The sequence below is a fragment of the Cololabis saira genome, chromosome 4 (genome assembly GCF_033807715.1).
Source record: "Cololabis saira isolate AMF1-May2022 chromosome 4, fColSai1.1, whole genome shotgun sequence".
Taxonomy (NCBI): Eukaryota; Metazoa; Chordata; class Actinopteri; order Beloniformes; family Belonidae; genus Cololabis; species Cololabis saira.
In genome coordinates this window covers 25414454-25433591 of record NC_084590.1, presented here as the reverse complement: position 1 = coordinate 25433591, position 19138 = coordinate 25414454, and the positions used below count along the sequence as shown (strand labels likewise).

Genomic DNA, 19138 nt, shown 5'->3' with positions numbered 1-19138 from the left:
CTCCATAAACAATTCAAATCAACAGCACAAAGTCAATAATTCAGAGAATTAGATTATTTTTAAAGTGCTCCACCTCTTTGTAAGGAAATGCGTACTGACACCTGAAGTTGCTGTAATTTTTAAACGGTCACCAAACGAATGTGAAGGAAAGTAAGGGCGGAGTTACAGGTATGGCCACGCCCACCAAAGCGCATGGCAGGCCTCTGTCTCTGTGGCGCAATTGGTTAGCGCGTTCGGCTGTTAACCGAAAGGATGGTGGTTCAAGCCCACCCAGGGACGTGCATTGATTAGGGCCTTTGTCAAGCTTGATAACATCACTAGGCTATCAGATATTGTCCTTTTTTGCCAAATGTACACAGGAATTTAACCTGGTAAAAACAGCACCACTGTGCATTCACACCTCCACAAACAATTCAAATCGACAGCACAAAGTCAATAATTCAGAGAATTAGATTATTTTTAAAGTGCTCCAACTCCTACGGAAATGCTTACTGACACCTGAAGTTGCTGTAATTTGTAAACGGTCACCAAATGAATGTGAAGGAAAGTAAGGGCGGAGTTACCTGTACGGCCACGCCCACCCAAGAGCAAGGCAGTCCTCTGTCTCTGTGGCGCAATTGGTTAGCGCGTTCGGCTGTTAACCGAAAGGATGGTGGTTCAAGCCCACCCAGGGACGTGCATTGATTTGGGCTTTTGTCAAGCTTAATAACAACACTAGGCTATCAGATATCGTCCTTTTTTGCCAAATGTACACAGGAATTCAACCTGGTAAAAACAGCACCAATGTGCATTCACACCTCCACAAACAATTCAAATCAACAGCACAAAGTCAATAATTCAGAGAATTAGATTATTTTTAAAGTGCTCCAACTACTACGGAAATGCTTACTGACACCTGAAGTTGCTGTAATTTGTAAACGGTCACCAAACGAATGTGGTGGAAAGTAAGGGCGGAGTTACCTGTACGGCCACGCCCACCCAAGAGCATGGCAGGCCTCTGTCTCTGTGGCGCAATTGGTTAGCGCGTTCGGCTGTTAACCGAAAGGATGGTGGTTCAAGCCCACCCAGGGACGTGCATTGATTAGGGCCTTTGTCCCTGAAGTTACTACACTTGATAACATCACTAGGCTATCAGATATTGTCCTTTTTTGCCAAATGTACACAGGAATTTAACCTGGTAAAAACAGCACCACTGTGCATTCACACCTCCACAAACAATTCAAATCAACAGCACAAAGTCAGGCTATCAGATGTTGTCCTTTTTTGCCAAATGTACACAGGCATTTAACCTGGTAAAAACAGCACCACTGTACATTCACACCTCCACAAACAATTCAAATCGACAGCAAAAAGTCAATAATTCAGAGAATTAGATTATTTTTAAAGTGCTCCAACTACTACGGAAATGCTTACTGACACCTGAAGTTGCTGTAATTTGTAAACGGTCACCAAACGAATGTGAAGGAAAGTAAGGGCGGAGTTACATGTACGGCCACGCCCACCCAAGAGCATGACAGGCCTGTGTCTCTGTGGCGCAATTGGTTAGCGCGTTCGGCTGTTAACCGAAAGGATGGTGGTTCAAGCCCACCCAGGGACGTGCATTGTTTAGGGCTTTTGTCAAGCTTAATAACAACATTAGGCTATCAGATGTTGTCCTTTTTTGCCAAATGTACACAGGAATTTAACCTGGTAAAAACAGCACCACTGTGCATTCACACCTCCACAAACAATTCAAATCAACAGCACAAAGTCAATAATTCAGAGAATTAGATTATTTTTAAAGTGCTCCAACTCCTACGGAAATTCTTACTGACACCTGAAGTTGCTGTAATTTGTAAACGGTCACCAAACGAATTTGAAGGAAAGTAAGGGCGGAGTTACCTGTATGGCCACGCCCACCCGAAAGCATGGCAGGCCTCTGTCTCTGTGGCGCAATTGGTTAGCGCGTTCGGCTGTTAACCGAAAGGATGGTGGTTCAAGCCCACCCAGGGACGTGCATTGATTAGGGCCTTTGTCAAGCTTAATAACAACACTAGGCTATCAGATGTTGTCCTTTTTTGCCAAATGTACACAGGAATTTAACCTGGTAAAAACAGCACCATTGTGCATTCACACCTCCACAAACAATTCAAATCGACAGCACAAAGTCAAAAATTCAGAGAATTAGATTATTTTTAAAGTGCTCCAACTCTTGGTACGGAAATGCGTACTGACACCTGAAGTTGTTGTAATTTGTAAACGGTCACCAAACGAATAGGGATGAAAGTAAGGGCGGAGTTACCTGTACGGCCACGCCCACCCAAGAGCATGGCAGGCCTCTGTCTCTGTGGCGCAATTGGTTAGCGCGTTCGGCTGTTAACTGAAAGGATGGTGGTTCAAGCCCACCCAGGGACGTGCATTGATTAGGGCCTTTGTCAAGCCTAATAACAACACTAGGCTATCAGATATTGTCCTTTTTTGCCAAATGTACACAGGAATTTAACCTGGTAAAAACAGCACCATTGTGCATTCACACCTCCACAAACAATTCAAATCGACAGCAAAAAGTCAATAATTCAGAGAATTAGATTATTTTTAAAGTGCTCCAACTCTTTGTACGGAAATGCGTACTGACACCTGAAGTTGCTGTAATTTGTAAACGGTCACCAAACGAATGTGAAGGAAAGTAGGGGCGGAGTTACATGTACGGCCACGCCCTCCCAAGAGCATGGCAGGCCTCTGTCTCTGTGGCGCAATTGGTTAGCGCGTTCGGCTGTTAACCGAAAGGATGGTGGTTCGAGCCCACCCAGAGACGTGCATTGATTAGGGCCTTTGTCAAGCTTGATAACAACACTAGGTTATCAGATATTGTCCTTTTTTGCCAAATGTACACAGGAATTTAACCTGGTAAAAACAGCACCACTGTGCATTCACCTCCACAAACAATTCAAATCGACAGCACAAAGTCAATAATTCAGAGAATTAGATTATTTTTAAAGTGCTCTACCTCTTTGTAAGGAAATGCGTACTGACATCTGAAGTTGCTGTAATTTGTAAACGGTCACCAAACGAATGTGGTGGAATGTAAGGGCGGAGTTACATGTACGGCCACGCCAACCCAAGAGCATGGCAGGCCTCTGTCTCTGTGGCGCAATTGGTTAGCGCGTTCGGCTGTTAACCGAAAGGATGGTGGTTCAAGCCCACCCAGGGACGTGCATTGATTTGGGCCTTTGTCAAGCTTGATGACAACACTAGGCTATCAGATGTTGTCCTTTTTTGCCAAATGTACACAGGAATTTAACCTGGTAAAAACAGCACCACTGTACATTCACACCTCCACAAACAATTCAAATCGACAGCATAAAGTCAAAAATTCAGAGAATTAGATTATTTTTAAAGTGCTCCAACTCTTTGTACGGAAATGCGTACTGACACCTGACGTTGCTGTAATTTGAAAACGGTCACCAAACGAATGTGGTGGAAAGTAAGGGCGGAGTTTCCTGTTTGGCCACACCCACCCAAGAGCATGGCAGGCCTCGGTCTCTGTGGCGCAATTGGTTAGCGCGTTCGGCTGTTAACTGAAAGGATGGTGGTTCAAGCCCACCCAGGGACGTGCATTGATTAGGGCCTTTGTCAAGCTTGATAACAACACTAGGCTATCAGATGTTGTCCTTTTTTGCCAAATGTACACAGGAATTTAACCTGGTAAAAACACCACCATTGTGCATTCACACCTCCACAAACAATTCAAATCGACAGCACAAAGTCAAAAATTCAGATAATTAGATTATTTTTAAAGTGCTCCAACTCTTGGTACGGAAATGCGTACTGACACCTGAAGTTGTTGTAATTTGTAAACGGTCACCAAACGAATAGGGATGAAAGTAAGGGCGGAGTTACCTGTACGGCCACGCCCTCCCAAGAGCATGGCAGGCCTCTGTCTCTGTGGCGCAATTGGTTAGCGCGTTCGGCTGTTAACCGAAAGGATGGTGGTTCGAGCCCACCCAGGGACGTGCATTGATTAGGGCCTTTGTCAAGCTTGATAACAACACTAGGTTATCAGATATTGTCCTTTTTTGCCAAATGTACACAGGAATTTAACCTGGTAAAAACAGCACCACTGTGCATTCACCTCCACAAACAATTCAAATCGACAGCACAAAGTCAATAATTCAGAGAATTAGATTATTTTTAAAGTGCTCTACCTCTTTGTAAGGAAATGCGTACTGACATCTGAAGTTGCTGTAATTTGTAAACGGTCACCAAACGAATGTGGTGGAATGTAAGGGCGGAGTTACATGTACGGCCACGCCAACCCAAGAGCATGGCAGGCCTCTGTCTCTGTGGCGCAATTGGTTAGCGCGTTCGGCTGTTAACCGAAAGGATGGTGGTTCAAGCCCACCCAGGGACGTGCATTGATTTGGGCCTTTGTCAAGCTTGATGACAACACTAGGCTATCAGATGTTGTCCTTTTTTGCCAAATGTACACAGGAATTTAACCTGGTAAAAACAGCACCACTGTACATTCACACCTCCACAAACAATTCAAATCGACAGCACAAAGTCAAAAATTCAGAGAATTAGATTATTTTTAAAGTGCTCCAACTCTTTGTACGGAAATGCGTACTGACACCTGACGTTGCTGTAATTTGAAAACGGTCACCAAACGAATGTGGTGGAAAGTAAGGGCGGAGTTTCCTGTTTGGCCACACCCACCCAAGAGCATGGCAGGCCTCAGTCTCTGTGGCGCAATTGGTTAGCGCGTTCGGCTGTTAACTGAAAGGATGGTGGTTCAAGCCCACCCAGGGACGTGCATTGATTAGGGCCTTTGTCAAGCTTGATAACAACACTAGGCTATCAGATATTGCCCTTTTTTGCCAAATGTACACAGGAATTTAACATGGTAAAAACAGCACCACTGTGCATTCACACACCCACAAACAATTCAAATCGACAGCAAAAAGTCAATAATTCAGAGAATTAGATTATTTTTAAAGTGCTCCAACTCTTTGTAAGGAAATGCGTACTGACACCTGAAGTTGCTGTAATTTGTAAACGGTCACCAAACGAATGTGAAGGAAAGTAGGGGCGGAGTTACATGTACGGCCACGCCCACCCAAGAGCATGGCAGGCCTCTGTCTCTGTGGCGCAATTGGTTAGCGCGTTCGGCTGTTAACCGAAAGGATGGTGGTTCAAGCCCACCCAGGGACGTGCATTGATTTGGGCCTTTGTCAAGCTTGATGACAACACTAGGCTATCAGATGTTGTCCTTTTTTGCCAAATGTACACAGGAATTTAACCTGGTAAAAACAGCACCACTGTACATTCACACCTCCACAAACAATTCAAATCGACAGCACAAAGTCAAAAATTCAGAGAATTAGATTATTTTTAAAGTGCTCCAACTCTTTGTACGGAAATGCGTACTGACACCTGACGTTGCTGTAATTTGAAAACGGTCACCGAACGAATGTGGTGGAAAGTAAGGGCGGAGTTTCCTGTTTGGCCACACCCACCCAAGAGCATGGCAGGCCTTGGTCTCTGTGGCGCAATTGGTTAGCGCGTTCGGCTGTTAACTGAAAGGATGGTGGTTCAAGCCCACCCAGGGACGTGCATTGATTAGGGCCTTTGTCAAGCTTGATAACAACACTAGGCTATCAGATGTTGTCCTTTTTTGCCAAATGTACACAGGAATTTAACCTGGTAAAAACAGCACCATTGTGCATTCACACCTCCACAAACAATTCAAATCGACAGCACAAAGTCAAAAATTCAGATAATTAGATTATTTTTAAAGTGCTCCAACTCTTGGTACGGAAATGCGTACTGACACCTGAAGTTGTTGTAATTTGTAAACGGTCACCAAACGAATAGGGATGAAAGTAAGGGCGGAGTTACCTGTACGGCCACGCCCTCCCAAGAGCATGGCAGGCCTCTGTCTCTGTGGCGCAATTGGTTAGCGCGTTCGGCTGTTAACCGAAAGGATGGTGGTTCGAGCCCACCCAGGGACGTGCATTGATTAGGGCCTTTGTCAAGCTTGATAACAACACTAGGTTATCAGATATTGTCCTTTTTTGCCAAATGTACACAGGAATTTAACCTGGTAAAAACAGCACCACTGTGCATTCACCTCCACAAACAATTCAAATCGACAGCACAAAGTCAATAATTCAGAGAATTAGATTATTTTTAAAGTGCTCTACCTCTTTGTAAGGAAATGCGTACTGACATCTGAAGTTGCTGTAATTTGTAAACGGTCACCAAACGAATGTGGTGGAAAGTAAGGGCGGAGTTACATGTACGGCCACGCCAACCCAAGAGCATGGCAGGCCTCTGTCTCTGTGGCGCAATTGGTTAGCGCGTTCGGCTGTTAACCGAAAGGATGGTGGTTCAAGCCCACCCAGGGACGTGCATTGATTTGGGCCTTTGTCAAGCTTGATGACAACACTAGGCTATCAGATGTTGTCCTTTTTTGCCAAATGTACACAGGAATTTAACCTGGTAAAAACAGCACCATTGTGCATTCACACCTCCACAAACAATTCAAATCGACAGCACAAAGTCAAAAATTCAGAGAATTAGATTATTTTTAAAGTGCTCTACCTCTTTGTAAGGAAATGCGTACTGACATCTGAAGTTGCTGTAATTTGTAAACGGTCACCAAACGAATGTGGTGGAATGTAAGGGCGGAGTTACATGTACGGCCACGCCAACCCAAGAGCATGGCAGGCCTCTGTCTCTGTGGCGCAATTGGTTAGCGCGTTCGGCTGTTAACCGAAAGGATGGTGGTTCAAGCCCACCCAGGGACGTGCATTGATTTGGGCCTTTGTCAAGCTTGATGACAACACTAGGCTATCAGATGTTGTCCTTTTTTGCCAAATGTACACAGGAATTTAACCTGGTAAAAACAGCACCACTGTACATTCACACCTCCACAAACAATTCAAATCGACAGCACAAAGTCAAAAATTCAGAGAATTAGATTATTTTTAAAGTGCTCCAACTCTTTGTACGGAAATGCGTACTGACACCTGACGTTGCTGTAATTTGAAAACGGTCACCAAACGAATGTGGTGGAAAGTAAGGGCGGAGTTTCCTGTTTGGCCACACCCACCCAAGAGCATGGCAGGCCTCGGTCTCTGTGGCGCAATTGGTTAGCGCGTTCGGCTGTTAACTGAAAGGATGGTGGTTCAAGCCCACCCAGGGACGTGCATTGATTAGGGCCTTTGTCAAGCTTGATAACAACACTAGGCTGTCAGATATTGCCCTTTTTTGCCAAATGTACACAGGAATTTAACCTGGTAAAAACAGCACCACTGTGCATTCACACCTCCACAAACAATTCAAATCGACAGCAAAAAGTCAATAATTCAGAGAATTAGATTATTTTTAAAGTGCTCCAACTCTTTGTAAGGAAATGCGTACTGACACCTGAAGTTGCTGTAATTTGTAAACGGTCACCAAACGAATGTGAAGGAAAGTAGGGGCGGAGTTACATGTACGGCCACGCCCACCCAAGAGCATGGCAGGCCTCTGTCTCTGTGGCGCAATTGGTTAGCGCGTTCGGCTGTTAACCGAAAGGATGGTGGTTCAAGCCCACCCAGGGACGTGCATTGATTAGGGCCTTTGTCAAGCTTGATAACAACACTAGGTTATCAGATATTGTCCTTTTTTGCCAAATGTACACAGGAATTTAACCTGGTAAAAACAGCACCACTGTGCATTCACCTCCACAAACAATTCAAATCGACAGCACAAAGTCAATAATTCAGAGAATTAGATTATTTTTAAAGTGCTCTACCTCTTTGTAAGGAAATGCGTACTGACATCTGAAGTTGCTGTAATTTGTAAACGGTCACCAAACGAATGTGGTGGAAAGTAAGGGCGGAGTTACATGTACGGCCACGCCAACCCAAGAGCATGGCAGGCCTCTGTCTCTGTGGCGCAATTGGTTAGTGCGTTCGGCTGTTAACTGAAAGGATGGTGGTTCAAGCCCACCCAGGGACGTGCATTGATTAGGGCCTTTGTCAAGCTTGATGACAACACTAGGCTGTCAGATGTTGTCCTTTTTTGCCAAATGTACACAGGAATTTAACCTGGTAAAAACAGCACCATTGTGCATTCACACCTCCACAAACAATTCAAATCGACAGCACAAAGTCAAAAATTCAGAGAATTAGATTATTTTTAAAGTGCTCCAACTCTTTGTACGGAAATGCGTACTGACACCTGACGTTGCTGTAATTTGAAAACGGTCACCAAACGAATGTGGTGGAATGTAAGGGCGGAGTTACATGTACGGGCACGCCAACCCAAGAGCATGGCAGGCCTCTGTCTCTGTGGCGCAATTGGTTAGCGCGTTCGGCTGTTAACCGAAAGGATGGTGGTTCAAGCCCACCCAGGGACGTGCATTGATTTGGGCCTTTGTCAAGCTTGATGACAACACTAGACTATCAGATGTTGTCCTTTTTTGCCAAATGTACACAGGAATTTAACCTGGTAAAAACAGCACCACTGTACATTCACACCTCCACAAACAATTCAAATCGACAGCACAAAGTCAAAAATTCAGAGAATTAGATTATTTTTAAAGTGCTCCAACTCTTTGTACGGAAATGCGTACTGACACCTGACGTTGCTGTAATTTGAAAACGGTCACCAAACGAATGTGGTGGAAAGTAAGGGCGGAGTTACATGTACGGCCACGCCCACCCAAGAGCATGGCAGGCCTTGGTCTCTGTGGCGCAATTGGTTAGCGCGTTCGGCTGTTAACCGAAAGGATGGTGGTTCAAGCCCACCCAGGGACGTGCATTGATTAGGGCCTTTGTCAAGCTTGATAACAACACTAGGCTATCAGATATTGCCCTTTTTTGCCAAATGTACACAGGAATTTAACATGGTAAAAACAGCACCACTGTGCATTCACACACCCACAAACAATTCAAATCGACAGCAAAAAGTCAATAATTCAGAGAATTAGATTATTTTTAAAGTGCTCCAACTCTTTGTAAGGAAATGCGTACTGACACCTGAAGTTGCTGTAATTTGTAAACGGTCACCAAACGAATGTGAAGGCAAGTAGGGGCGGAGTTACATGTACGGCCACGCCCTCCCAAGAGCATGGCAGGCCTCTGTCTCTGTGGCGCAATTGGTTAGCGCGTTCGGCTGTTAACCGAAAGGATGGTGGTTCAAGCCCACCCAGGGACGTGCATTGATTTGGACCTTTGTCAAGCTTGATACTAGGCTATCAGATATTGTCCTTTTTTGCCAAATGTACACAGGAATTTAACCTGGTAATAACACCACCACTGTGCATTCACACCTCCACAAACAATTCAAATCAACAGCACAAAGTCAAAAATTCAGAGAATTAGATTATTTTTAAAGTGCTCCAACTCTTGGTACGGAAATGCGTACTGACACCTGAAGTTGTTGTAATTTGTAAACGGTCACCAAACGAATAGGGATGAAAGTAAGGGCGGAGTTACCTGTACGGCCACGCCCACCCAGGAGCATGGCAGGCCTCTGTCTCTGTGGCGCAATTGGTTAGCGCGTTCGGCTGTTAACCGAAAGGATGGTGGTTCAAGCCCACCCAGGGACGTGCATTGATTTGGGCCTTTGTCAAGCTTGATGACAACACTAGGCTATCAGATGTTGTCCTTTTTTGCCAAATGTACACAGGAATTTAACCTGGTAAAAACAGCACCACTGTACATTCACACCTCCACAAACAATTCAAATCGACAGCACAAAGTCAAAAATTCAGAGAATTAGATTATTTTTAAAGTGCTCCAACTCTTTGTACAGAAATGCGTACTGACACCTGACGTTGCTGTAATTTGAAAACGGTCACCAAACGAATGTGGTGGAAAGTAAGGGCGGAGTTTCCTGTTTGGCCACACCCACCCAAGAGCATGGCAGGCCTCAGTCTCTGTGGCGCAATTGGTTAGCGCGTTCGGCTGTTAACTGAAAGGATGGTGGTTCAAGCCCACCCAGGGACGTGCATTGATTAGGGCCTTTGTCAAGCTTGATAACAACACTAGGCTATCAGATATTGCCCTTTTTTGCCAAATGTACACAGGAATTTAACATGGTAAAAACAGCACCACTGTGCATTCACACACCCACAAACAATTCAAATCGACAGCAAAAAGTCAATAATTCAGAGAATTAGATTATTTTTAAAGTGCTCCAACTCTTTGTAAGGAAATGCGTACTGACACCTGAAGTTGCTGTAATTTGTAAACGGTCACCAAACGAATGTGAAGGAAAGTAGGGGCGGAGTTACATGTACGGCCACGCCCACCCAAGAGCATGGCAGGCCTCTGTCTCTGTGGCGCAATTGGTTAGCGCGTTCGGCTGTTAACCGAAAGGATGGTGGTTCAAGCCCACCCAGGGACGTGCATTGATTTGGGCCTTTGTCAAGCTTAATAACAACACTAGGCTATCAGGTATTGTCCTTTTTTGCCAAATGTACACAGGAATTTAACCTGGTAAAAACAGCACCACTGTGCATTCACACCTCCGCAAACAATTCAAATCAACAGCACAAAGTCAATAATTCAGAGAATTAGATTATTTTTAAAGTGCTCTACCTCTTTGTAAGGAAATGCGTACTGACATCTGAAGTTGCTGTAATTTGTAAACGGTCACCAAATGAATGTGAAGGAAAGTAAGGGCAGAGTTACATGTACGGCCACGCCCACCCAGGAGCATGGCAGGCCTCTGTCTCTGTGGCGCAATTGGTTAGCGCGTTCGGCTGTTAACCGAAAGGATGGTGGTTCAAGCCCACCCAGGGACGTGCATTGATTAGGGCCTTTGTCAAGCTTGATAACAACACTAGGTTATCAGATATTGTCCTTTTTTGCCAAATGTACACAGGAATTTAACCTGGTAAAAACAGCACCACTGTGCATTCACCTCCACAAACAATTCAAATCGACAGCACAAAGTCAATAATTCAGAGAATTAGATTATTTTTAAAGTGCTCTACCTCTTTGTACGGAAATGCGTACTGACACCTGAAGTTGCTGTAATTAGTAAACGGTCACCAAACGAATGTGAAGGAAAGTAAGGGCGGAGTTACATGTACGGCCACGCCCACCCAAGAGCATGGCAGGCCTTTGTCTCTGTGGCGCAATTGGTTAGCGCGTTCGGCTGTTAACCGAAAGGATGGTGGTTCAAGCCCACCCAGGGACGTGCATTGATTTGGGCCTTTGTCAAGCTTGATAACAACACCAGGGGCCTTATGTACTAAGAGTGCGGCGCACAAAAAACGTGCGTACGCCACTTTCAACGCTCACGGTCGGATGTACAAAGAATGACGTGAACGTAGAAAGCTGCGGTCCGTCACTCACACATTAAGGCTGTTGTACGCACTTTTCTGAGGTTTTGTCCGTTGGCGACACTCACTGGTGATGCAGTGAAGTGCAGAATATGAGGAAACATGACGTCAACAATAAATTCACGACCACGTGAAGGACATGACAGTCCCGACATCACCAGATAATTTACACAAGAGTGGAGCTGCAACAATCTCACAATCAACCACATGATCTGAACAAACAGCTAGAGGCAGGAGCTCAACGATGGAACCCGCAAATCCTGATGGAGCTTTGGCTCCGTTAGAGGAACCTGCTGATGCAGGATCAGGAGCGAGTCCTCAGGCACCAAACTGATCTGCTGGTCCAGGACTAAGACTGAACCATCAGCTGGTTCAGGTACCAAGAGGATCCTCCTGGATCTCTGCCCTGAACTGGACCAGCTGCTCCGGTTCAGACCAACATGATGCTTCAGCTGGAGCTGCAGGTCTGACATCTGTCTGTCGTCATGACGACCGTATGGGAGGACTACTGATAAAAACCAGATCCTAAAACATCCCATAACTGTGTCTGGACAGAAATACATTAAAATTAATTTTGAAGCAAAAACCGGTGTTGTGCCAAAAAGTGATTGCCTGCCAGAATCTGATTTCTTCTGATTTGTGGCTGCGGGAGCGTGCACAGCAGCCCGCTGAACGAGAGCGCTAAACCGTCAGATTTCAGATTATGAAGCTCAAGAATGAGATCAAGTCATATTTAGGCAGAAACAACCTTTCATTAACTGTATTTGGCCTTCAATCAATTTTTGGCAGGTAAAAAGAGACATTTTCAGGGGAGAAATCAGATTCTGGCAGGCAATCACTTCACGACACCTGTCTCTCCTCCTGCGGATGCAACACACCGAGTTACAGCAACTTTGCTCTTTATTTCTCCCGTTTGCACCTCGATAATCCCGTCGGCACAAATTGTCTTTATTTCCGCAGCAGAGGAATCAGATCGTAATGCTTCATGTTTTAAATATAAATGTATTTTGTTCACATTGTTATACTTATGAGAGAGGTGATCGCGGACATCCATAATGTGTAAGACTCAATAAACGTGTACATTGGTCTTAATCCGTTAGTATATAATATGCATGACAATAAAGCAGAACGAGGAGCCGTTTTTCATCCACCAAAAATTCTGGTGTCGGTTCTTAAAATACAAACAAGAAAAGCAGAGTGTAATGATGCATTAACGCTGCCCATAAACATTCCCCGTACGATCATAATAAAACCACAACTCTTCACGGAACGCAACGCAACGCAAAGCAAAGAACAGCATAATTGTAGGTCTCAAACTGAATCCCAGAAGGACCGGTGTCCTGCATGTTTTAGATGTTTCACTGCTTTAACACACCTGATTCTAATTAATCAACGTCACCAACTTGTCATCAAAGTCTGGACACTTCTGTTGATGACACAGTCAGTTGTATCATGGTGCAATGAAGCAGGGAAACATCTAAAACCTGCAGGGACACCGGCCCTCGAGGACTGGAGTCCGATACCCCTAAATGCCCCAAAATGAATTATTTATTCCATCTCAGAGCATTTTCTTGTTAGGATGAGCGGTTTTTAATGATAATTATCTTCATATCATATTCAAACATATATTTGAGGGAGGAGACAAGGCGGAGTGTTGTGCTCCCGCATGTGCGCTCAAATCCACGCTGATTGGGATGTACAGAGAAACCTGCGTGGATTTGGGCGTACGCACAGCTTTGTACATATGAATTTTTGCGGTCTTGTTAATTCCACGCACGGATTCACGTTGAAATCCACGCACTCTTAGTACATGAGGCCCCAGGCTATCAGATATTGTCCTTTTTTGCCAAATGTACACAGGCATTTAACCTGGTAAAAACAGCACCACTGTACATTCACACCTCCACAAACAATTCAAATCGACAGCAAAAAGTCAATAATTCACAGAATTAGATTATTTTTAAAGTGCTCCAACTCTTTGTAAGGAAATGCGTACTGACACCTGACGTTGCTGTAATTTGAAAACGGTCACCAAACGAATGTGGTGGAAAGTAAGGGCGGAGTTACATGTACGGCCACGCCAACCCAAGAGCATGGCAGGCCTCTGTGTCTGTGGCGCAATTGGTTAGTGCGTTCGGCTGTTAACTGAAAGGATGGTGGTTCAAGCCCACCCAGGGACGTGCATTGATTAGGGCCTTTGTCAAGCTTAATAACAACACTGGCCTATCAGATGTTGTCCTTTTTTGCCAAATGTACACAGGAATTTAACCTGGTAAAAACACCACCACTGTGCATTCACACCTCCACAAACAATTCAAATAAACAGCACAAAGTCAATAATTCAGAGAATTAGATTATTTTTAAAGTGCTCCACCTTTTTGTAAGGAAATGCGTACTGACACCTGAAGTTGCTGTAATTTGAAAACGGTCACCAAACGAATGTGGTGGAAAGTAAGGGCGGAGTTTCTTGTTTGGCCACACCCTCCCAGGAGCATGGCAGGCCTCTGTCTCTGTGGCGCAATTGGTTAGCGCGTTCGGCTGTTAACCGAAAGGATGGTGGTTCAAGCCCACCCAGGGACGTGCATTGATTTGGGCCTTTGTCAAGCTTGATAACAACACCAGGCTATCAGATATTGTCTTTTTTTGCCAAATGTACACAGGAATTTAACCTGGTAAAAACAGCACCACTGTGCATTCACACCTCCGCAAACAATTCAAATCAACAGCACAAAGTCAATAATTCAGAGAATTAGATTATTTTTAAAGTGCTCATACTCTTTGTACGGAAATGCGTACTGACACCTGACGTTGCTGTAATTTGTAAACGGTCACCAAATGAATGTGAAGGAAAGTAAGGGCGGAGTTTCTTGTTTGGCCACACCCACCCAAGAGCATGGCAGGCCTTGGTCTCTGTGGCGCAATTGGTTAGCGCGTTCGGCTGTTAACTGAAAGGATGGTGGTTCAAGCCCACCCAGGGACGTGCATTGATTAGGGCCTTTGTCAAGCTTGATAACAACACTACGCTATCAGATATTGCCCTTTTTTGCCAAATGTACACAGGAATTTAACATGGTAAAAACAGCACCACTGTGCATTCACACACCCACAAACAATTCAAATCGACAGCAAAAAGTCAATAATTCAGAGAACTAGATTATTTTTAAAGTGCTCCAACTCTTTGTAAGGAAATGCGTACTGACACCTGAAGTTGCTGTAATTTGTAAACGGTCACCAAACGAATGTGAAGGCAAGTAGGGGCGGAGTTACATGTACGGCCACGCCCACCCAAGAGCATGGCAGGCCTCTGTCTCTGTGGCGCAATTGGTTAGCGCGTTCGGCTGTTAACCGAAAGGATGGTGGTTCAAGCCCACCCAGGGACGTGCATTGATTTGGACCTTTGTCAAGCTTGATACTAGGCTATCAGATATTGTCCTTTTTTGCCAAATGTACACAGGAATTTAACCTGGTAAAAACAGCACCACTGTGCATTCACCTCCACAAACAATTCAAATCGACAGCACAAAGTCAATAATTCAGAGAATTAGATTATTTTTAAAGTGCTCTACCTCTTTGTACGGAAATGCGTACTGACACCTGACGTTGCTGTAATTTGAAAACGGTCACCAAACGAATGTGGTGGAAAGTAAGGGCGGAGTTTCTTGTTTGGCCACACCCACCCAAGAGCATGGCAGGCCTCGGTCTCTGTGGCGCAATTGGTTAGCGCGTTCGGCTGTTAACTGAAAGGATGGTGGTTCAAGCCCACCCAGGGACGTGCATTGATTTGGACCTTTGTCAAGCTTGATACTAGGCTATCAGATATTGTCCTTTTTTGCCAAATGTACACAGGAATTTAACCTGGTAAAAACACCACCACTGTGCATTCACACCTCCACAAACAATTCAAATAAACAGCACAAAGTCAATAATTCAGAGAATTAGATTATTTTTAAAGTGCTCCACCTTTTTGTAAGGAAATGCGTACTGACACCTGAAGTTGCTGTAATTAGTAAACGGTCACCAAACGAATGTGAAGGAAAGTAAGGGCGGAGTTACATGTACGGCCACGCCCACCCAAGAGCATGGCAGGCCTCTGTCTCTGTGGCGCAATTGGTTAGCGCGTTCGGCTGTTAACCGAAAGGATGGTGGTTCAAGCCCACCCAGGGACGTGCATTGATTTGGGCCTTTGTCAAGCTTGATAACAACACCAGGCTATCAGATATTGTCCTTTTTTGCCAAATGTACACAGGCATTTAACCTGGTAAAAACAGCACCACTGTACATTCACACCTCCACAAACAATTCAAATCGACAGCAAAAAGTCAATAATTCACAGAATTAGATTATTTTTAAAGTGCTCCAACTCTTTGTAAGGAAATGCGTACTGACACCTGAAGTTGCTGTAATTTGTAAACGGTCACCAAATGAATGTGAAGGAAAGTAAGGGCGGAGTTACCTGTACGGCCACGCCCACCCAGGAGCATGGCAGACCTCTGTCTCTGTGGCGCAATTGGTTAGCACGTTCGGCTGTTAACCGAAAGGATGGTGGTTCAAGCCCACCCAGGGACGTGCATTGATTAGGGCCTTTGTCAAGCTTAATAACAACACTAGGCTATCAGGTATTGTCCTTTTTTGCCAAATGTACACAGGAATTTAACCTGGTAAAAACAGCACCACTGTGCATTCACACCTCCGCAAACAATTCAAATCAACAGCACAAAGTCAATAATTCAGAGAATTAGATTATTTTTAAAGTGCTCATACTCTTTGTACGGAAATGCGTACTGACACCTGACGTTGCTGTAATTTGTAAACGGTCACCAAATGAATGTGAAGGAAAGTAAGGGCGGAGTTACATGTACGGCCACGCCCACCCAAGAGCATTGTCAGGCCTCTGTCTCTGTGGCGCAATTGGTTAGCGCGTTCGGCTGTTAACCGAAAGGATGGTGGTTCAAGCCCACCCAGGGACGTGCATTGATTTGGGCCTTTGTCAAGCTTGATAACAACACCAGGCTATCAGATATTGTCCTTTTTTGCCAAATGTACACAGGCATTTAACCAGGTAAAAACAGCACCACTGTACATTCACACCTCCACAAACAATTCAAATCGACAGCAAAAAGTCAATAATTCAGAGAATTAGATTATTTTTAAAGTGCTCCAACTCTTTGTAAGGAAATGCGTACTGACACCTGAAGTTGCTGTAATTTGTAAACGGTCACCAAACGAATGTGGTGGAAAGTAAGGGCGGAGTTACATGTACGGCCACGCCCACCCAAGCGCATGGCAGACCTCTGTCTCTGTGGCGCAATTGGTTAGCACGTTCGGCTGTTAACCGAAAGGATGGTGGTTCAAGCCCACCCAGGGACGTGCATTGATTAGGGCCTTTGTCAAGCTTAATAACAACACTAGGCTATCAGGTATTGTCCTTTTTTGCCAAATGTACACAGGAATTTAACCTGGTAAAAACAGCACCACTGTGCATTCACACCTCCGCAAACAATTCAAATCAACAGCACAAAGTCAATAATTCAGAGAATTAGATTATTTTTAAAGTGCTCCAACTCTTTGTACGGAAATGCGTACTGACACCTGAAGTTGCTGTAATTTGTAAACGGTCACCAAACGAATGTGAAGGAAAGTAGGGGCGGAGTTACATGTACGGCCACGCCCTCCCAGGAGCATGGCAGGCCTCTGTCTCTGTGGCGCAATTGGTTAGCGCGTTCGGCTGTTAACCGAAAGGATGGTGGTTCAAGCCCACCCAGGGACGTGCATTGATCAGGGCCTTTGTCAAGCTTGATAACAACACTAGGTTATCAGATATTGTCCTTTTTTGCCAAATGTACACAGGAATTTAACCTGGTAAAAACAGCACCACTGTGCATTCACCTCCACAAACAATTCAAATCGACAGCACAAAGTCAATAATTCAGAGAATTAGATTATTTTTAAAGTGCTCTACCTCTTTGTAAGGAAATGCGTACTGACATCTGAAGTTGCTGTAATTTGTAAACGGTCACCAAACGAATGTGGTGGAATTTAAGGGCGGAGTTTCTTGTTTGGCCACACCCACCCAAGAGCATGGCAGGCCTCGGTCTCTGTGGCGCAATTGGTTAGCGCGTTCGGCTGTTAACTGAAAGGATGGTGGTTCAAGCCCACCCAGTGACGTGCATTGATTAGGGCCTTTGTCAAGCTTGATAACAACACTAGGCTATCAGATATTGCCCTTTTTTGCCAAATGTACACAGGAATTTAACATGGTAAAAACAGCACCACTGTGCATTCACACACCCACAAACAATTCAAATCGACAGCAAAAAGTCAATAATTCAGAGAACTAGATTATTTTTAAAGTGCTCCAACTCTTTGTAAGGAAATGCGTACTGACACCTGAAGTTGCTGTAATTTGTAAACGGTCACCAAACGAATGTGAAGGCAAGTAGGGGCGGAGTTACATGTACGGCCACGCCCACCCAAGAGCATGGCAGGCCTCGGTCTCTGTGGCGCAATTGGTTAGCGCGTTCGGCTGTTAACCGAAAGGATGGTGGTTCAAGCCCACCCAGGGACGTGCATTGATTTGGACCTTTGTCAAGCTTGATACTAGGCTATCAGATATTGTCCTTTTTTGCCAAATGTACACAGGCATTTAACCTGGTAAAAACAGCACCACTGTACATTCACACCTCCACAAACAATTCAAATCGACAGCAAAAAGTCAATAATTCAGAGAATTAGATTATTTTTAAAGTGCTCCAACTCTTTGTAAGGAAATGCGTACTGACACCTGAAGTTGCTGTAATTTGTAAACGGTCACCAAACGAATGTGAAGGAAAGTAGGGGCGGAGTTACATGTACGGCCACACCCACCCAAGAGCATGGCAGGCCTCTGTCTCTGTGGCGCAATTGGTTAGCGCGTTCGGCTGTTAACCGAAAGGATGGTGGTTCAAGCCCACCCAGGGACGTGCATTGATTAGGGCCTTTGTCAAGCTTGATAACAACACTAGGTTATCAGATATTGTCCTTTTTTGCCAAATGTACACAGGAATTTAACCTGGTAAAAACAGCACCATTGTGCATTAACACCTCCACAAACAATTCAAATCGACAGCACAAAGTCAAAAATTCTGAGAATTAGATTATTTTTAAAGTGCTCCAACTCTTTGTACGGAAATGCGTACTGACACCTGACGTTGCTGTAATTTGAAAACGGTCACCAAACGAATGTGGTGGAAAGTAAGGGCGGAGTTACATGTACGGCCACGCCAACCCAAGAGCATGGCAGGCCTCTGTGTCTGTGGCGCAATTGGTTAGTGCGTTCGGCTGTTAACTGAAAGGATGGTGGTTCAAGCCCACCCAGGGACGTGCATTGATTTGGGCCTTTGTCAAGCTTAATAACAACACTAGGCTATCAGATGTTGTCCTTTTTTGCCAAATGTACACAGGAATTTAACCTGGTAAAAACAGCACCATTGTGCATTCACACCTCCACAAACAATTCAAATCGACAGCACAAAGTCAAAAATTCAGAGAATTAGATTATTTTTAAAGTGCTCCAACTCTTGGTACGGAAATGCGTACTGACACCTGAAGTTGTTGTAATTTGTAAACGGTCACCAAACGAATAGGGATGAAAGTAAGGGCGGAGTTACCTGTACGGCCACGCCCACCCAAGAGCATGGCAGGCCTCTGTCTCTGTGGCGCAATTGGTTAGCGCGTTCGGCTGTTAACCGAAAGGATGGTGGTTCAAGCCCACCCAGGGACGTGCATTGATTTGGGCCTTAGTCAAGCTTGATAACAACACCAGGCTATCAGATATTG

At 44.7% G+C, this 19138-nt stretch overlaps 43 non-coding genes across 43 annotated transcripts; all 43 read left to right on the top strand.

Annotated features, from left to right (window-relative positions):
* The first annotated feature begins 205 nt into the window (after positions 1–205).
* On the top strand, positions 206–279 carry trnan-guu (transfer RNA asparagine (anticodon GUU)). The gene has a single exon. It is a non-coding gene; the product is annotated as a tRNA-Asn (tRNA).
* Positions 280–602: 323 nt separating this feature from the next.
* On the top strand, positions 603–676 carry trnan-guu (transfer RNA asparagine (anticodon GUU)). Its single transcript has one exon. It is a non-coding gene; the product is annotated as a tRNA-Asn (tRNA).
* Positions 677–999: 323 nt separating this feature from the next.
* Positions 1000–1073, top strand: trnan-guu (transfer RNA asparagine (anticodon GUU)). Its single transcript has one exon. It is a non-coding gene; the product is annotated as a tRNA-Asn (tRNA).
* Positions 1074–1523: 450 nt separating this feature from the next.
* trnan-guu (transfer RNA asparagine (anticodon GUU)) lies at positions 1524–1597 on the top strand. The gene has a single exon. It is a non-coding gene; the product is annotated as a tRNA-Asn (tRNA).
* A 323-nt stretch (positions 1598–1920) lies between these two features.
* trnan-guu (transfer RNA asparagine (anticodon GUU)) lies at positions 1921–1994 on the top strand. The gene has a single exon. It is a non-coding gene; the product is annotated as a tRNA-Asn (tRNA).
* A 326-nt stretch (positions 1995–2320) lies between these two features.
* trnan-guu (transfer RNA asparagine (anticodon GUU)) lies at positions 2321–2394 on the top strand. Its single transcript has one exon. It is a non-coding gene; the product is annotated as a tRNA-Asn (tRNA).
* Positions 2395–2720: 326 nt separating this feature from the next.
* On the top strand, positions 2721–2794 carry trnan-guu (transfer RNA asparagine (anticodon GUU)). Its single transcript has one exon. It is a non-coding gene; the product is annotated as a tRNA-Asn (tRNA).
* A 324-nt stretch (positions 2795–3118) lies between these two features.
* Positions 3119–3192, top strand: trnan-guu (transfer RNA asparagine (anticodon GUU)). The gene has a single exon. It is a non-coding gene; the product is annotated as a tRNA-Asn (tRNA).
* A 326-nt stretch (positions 3193–3518) lies between these two features.
* On the top strand, positions 3519–3592 carry trnan-guu (transfer RNA asparagine (anticodon GUU)). The gene has a single exon. It is a non-coding gene; the product is annotated as a tRNA-Asn (tRNA).
* Positions 3593–3918: 326 nt separating this feature from the next.
* Positions 3919–3992, top strand: trnan-guu (transfer RNA asparagine (anticodon GUU)). The gene has a single exon. It is a non-coding gene; the product is annotated as a tRNA-Asn (tRNA).
* A 324-nt stretch (positions 3993–4316) lies between these two features.
* On the top strand, positions 4317–4390 carry trnan-guu (transfer RNA asparagine (anticodon GUU)). Its single transcript has one exon. It is a non-coding gene; the product is annotated as a tRNA-Asn (tRNA).
* A 326-nt stretch (positions 4391–4716) lies between these two features.
* Positions 4717–4790, top strand: trnan-guu (transfer RNA asparagine (anticodon GUU)). The gene has a single exon. It is a non-coding gene; the product is annotated as a tRNA-Asn (tRNA).
* A 326-nt stretch (positions 4791–5116) lies between these two features.
* Positions 5117–5190, top strand: trnan-guu (transfer RNA asparagine (anticodon GUU)). Its single transcript has one exon. It is a non-coding gene; the product is annotated as a tRNA-Asn (tRNA).
* A 326-nt stretch (positions 5191–5516) lies between these two features.
* On the top strand, positions 5517–5590 carry trnan-guu (transfer RNA asparagine (anticodon GUU)). Its single transcript has one exon. It is a non-coding gene; the product is annotated as a tRNA-Asn (tRNA).
* A 326-nt stretch (positions 5591–5916) lies between these two features.
* On the top strand, positions 5917–5990 carry trnan-guu (transfer RNA asparagine (anticodon GUU)). The gene has a single exon. It is a non-coding gene; the product is annotated as a tRNA-Asn (tRNA).
* Positions 5991–6314: 324 nt separating this feature from the next.
* On the top strand, positions 6315–6388 carry trnan-guu (transfer RNA asparagine (anticodon GUU)). Its single transcript has one exon. It is a non-coding gene; the product is annotated as a tRNA-Asn (tRNA).
* Positions 6389–6714: 326 nt separating this feature from the next.
* On the top strand, positions 6715–6788 carry trnan-guu (transfer RNA asparagine (anticodon GUU)). The gene has a single exon. It is a non-coding gene; the product is annotated as a tRNA-Asn (tRNA).
* A 326-nt stretch (positions 6789–7114) lies between these two features.
* Positions 7115–7188, top strand: trnan-guu (transfer RNA asparagine (anticodon GUU)). The gene has a single exon. It is a non-coding gene; the product is annotated as a tRNA-Asn (tRNA).
* A 326-nt stretch (positions 7189–7514) lies between these two features.
* trnan-guu (transfer RNA asparagine (anticodon GUU)) lies at positions 7515–7588 on the top strand. Its single transcript has one exon. It is a non-coding gene; the product is annotated as a tRNA-Asn (tRNA).
* A 324-nt stretch (positions 7589–7912) lies between these two features.
* trnan-guu (transfer RNA asparagine (anticodon GUU)) lies at positions 7913–7986 on the top strand. Its single transcript has one exon. It is a non-coding gene; the product is annotated as a tRNA-Asn (tRNA).
* Positions 7987–8312: 326 nt separating this feature from the next.
* Positions 8313–8386, top strand: trnan-guu (transfer RNA asparagine (anticodon GUU)). Its single transcript has one exon. It is a non-coding gene; the product is annotated as a tRNA-Asn (tRNA).
* Positions 8387–8712: 326 nt separating this feature from the next.
* Positions 8713–8786, top strand: trnan-guu (transfer RNA asparagine (anticodon GUU)). The gene has a single exon. It is a non-coding gene; the product is annotated as a tRNA-Asn (tRNA).
* Positions 8787–9112: 326 nt separating this feature from the next.
* Positions 9113–9186, top strand: trnan-guu (transfer RNA asparagine (anticodon GUU)). The gene has a single exon. It is a non-coding gene; the product is annotated as a tRNA-Asn (tRNA).
* A 320-nt stretch (positions 9187–9506) lies between these two features.
* trnan-guu (transfer RNA asparagine (anticodon GUU)) lies at positions 9507–9580 on the top strand. Its single transcript has one exon. It is a non-coding gene; the product is annotated as a tRNA-Asn (tRNA).
* Positions 9581–9906: 326 nt separating this feature from the next.
* Positions 9907–9980, top strand: trnan-guu (transfer RNA asparagine (anticodon GUU)). The gene has a single exon. It is a non-coding gene; the product is annotated as a tRNA-Asn (tRNA).
* A 326-nt stretch (positions 9981–10306) lies between these two features.
* trnan-guu (transfer RNA asparagine (anticodon GUU)) lies at positions 10307–10380 on the top strand. The gene has a single exon. It is a non-coding gene; the product is annotated as a tRNA-Asn (tRNA).
* A 326-nt stretch (positions 10381–10706) lies between these two features.
* Positions 10707–10780, top strand: trnan-guu (transfer RNA asparagine (anticodon GUU)). Its single transcript has one exon. It is a non-coding gene; the product is annotated as a tRNA-Asn (tRNA).
* Positions 10781–11104: 324 nt separating this feature from the next.
* trnan-guu (transfer RNA asparagine (anticodon GUU)) lies at positions 11105–11178 on the top strand. Its single transcript has one exon. It is a non-coding gene; the product is annotated as a tRNA-Asn (tRNA).
* A 2251-nt stretch (positions 11179–13429) lies between these two features.
* On the top strand, positions 13430–13503 carry trnan-guu (transfer RNA asparagine (anticodon GUU)). Its single transcript has one exon. It is a non-coding gene; the product is annotated as a tRNA-Asn (tRNA).
* A 326-nt stretch (positions 13504–13829) lies between these two features.
* On the top strand, positions 13830–13903 carry trnan-guu (transfer RNA asparagine (anticodon GUU)). The gene has a single exon. It is a non-coding gene; the product is annotated as a tRNA-Asn (tRNA).
* A 326-nt stretch (positions 13904–14229) lies between these two features.
* On the top strand, positions 14230–14303 carry trnan-guu (transfer RNA asparagine (anticodon GUU)). Its single transcript has one exon. It is a non-coding gene; the product is annotated as a tRNA-Asn (tRNA).
* Positions 14304–14629: 326 nt separating this feature from the next.
* On the top strand, positions 14630–14703 carry trnan-guu (transfer RNA asparagine (anticodon GUU)). Its single transcript has one exon. It is a non-coding gene; the product is annotated as a tRNA-Asn (tRNA).
* Positions 14704–15021: 318 nt separating this feature from the next.
* trnan-guu (transfer RNA asparagine (anticodon GUU)) lies at positions 15022–15095 on the top strand. Its single transcript has one exon. It is a non-coding gene; the product is annotated as a tRNA-Asn (tRNA).
* A 320-nt stretch (positions 15096–15415) lies between these two features.
* Positions 15416–15489, top strand: trnan-guu (transfer RNA asparagine (anticodon GUU)). The gene has a single exon. It is a non-coding gene; the product is annotated as a tRNA-Asn (tRNA).
* Positions 15490–15815: 326 nt separating this feature from the next.
* Positions 15816–15889, top strand: trnan-guu (transfer RNA asparagine (anticodon GUU)). The gene has a single exon. It is a non-coding gene; the product is annotated as a tRNA-Asn (tRNA).
* A 327-nt stretch (positions 15890–16216) lies between these two features.
* On the top strand, positions 16217–16290 carry trnan-guu (transfer RNA asparagine (anticodon GUU)). The gene has a single exon. It is a non-coding gene; the product is annotated as a tRNA-Asn (tRNA).
* A 326-nt stretch (positions 16291–16616) lies between these two features.
* Positions 16617–16690, top strand: trnan-guu (transfer RNA asparagine (anticodon GUU)). Its single transcript has one exon. It is a non-coding gene; the product is annotated as a tRNA-Asn (tRNA).
* A 326-nt stretch (positions 16691–17016) lies between these two features.
* On the top strand, positions 17017–17090 carry trnan-guu (transfer RNA asparagine (anticodon GUU)). Its single transcript has one exon. It is a non-coding gene; the product is annotated as a tRNA-Asn (tRNA).
* Positions 17091–17414: 324 nt separating this feature from the next.
* On the top strand, positions 17415–17488 carry trnan-guu (transfer RNA asparagine (anticodon GUU)). The gene has a single exon. It is a non-coding gene; the product is annotated as a tRNA-Asn (tRNA).
* A 326-nt stretch (positions 17489–17814) lies between these two features.
* On the top strand, positions 17815–17888 carry trnan-guu (transfer RNA asparagine (anticodon GUU)). Its single transcript has one exon. It is a non-coding gene; the product is annotated as a tRNA-Asn (tRNA).
* A 320-nt stretch (positions 17889–18208) lies between these two features.
* trnan-guu (transfer RNA asparagine (anticodon GUU)) lies at positions 18209–18282 on the top strand. Its single transcript has one exon. It is a non-coding gene; the product is annotated as a tRNA-Asn (tRNA).
* Positions 18283–18608: 326 nt separating this feature from the next.
* trnan-guu (transfer RNA asparagine (anticodon GUU)) lies at positions 18609–18682 on the top strand. The gene has a single exon. It is a non-coding gene; the product is annotated as a tRNA-Asn (tRNA).
* Positions 18683–19008: 326 nt separating this feature from the next.
* trnan-guu (transfer RNA asparagine (anticodon GUU)) lies at positions 19009–19082 on the top strand. The gene has a single exon. It is a non-coding gene; the product is annotated as a tRNA-Asn (tRNA).
* The last annotated feature ends 56 nt before the right edge of the window (positions 19083–19138 follow it).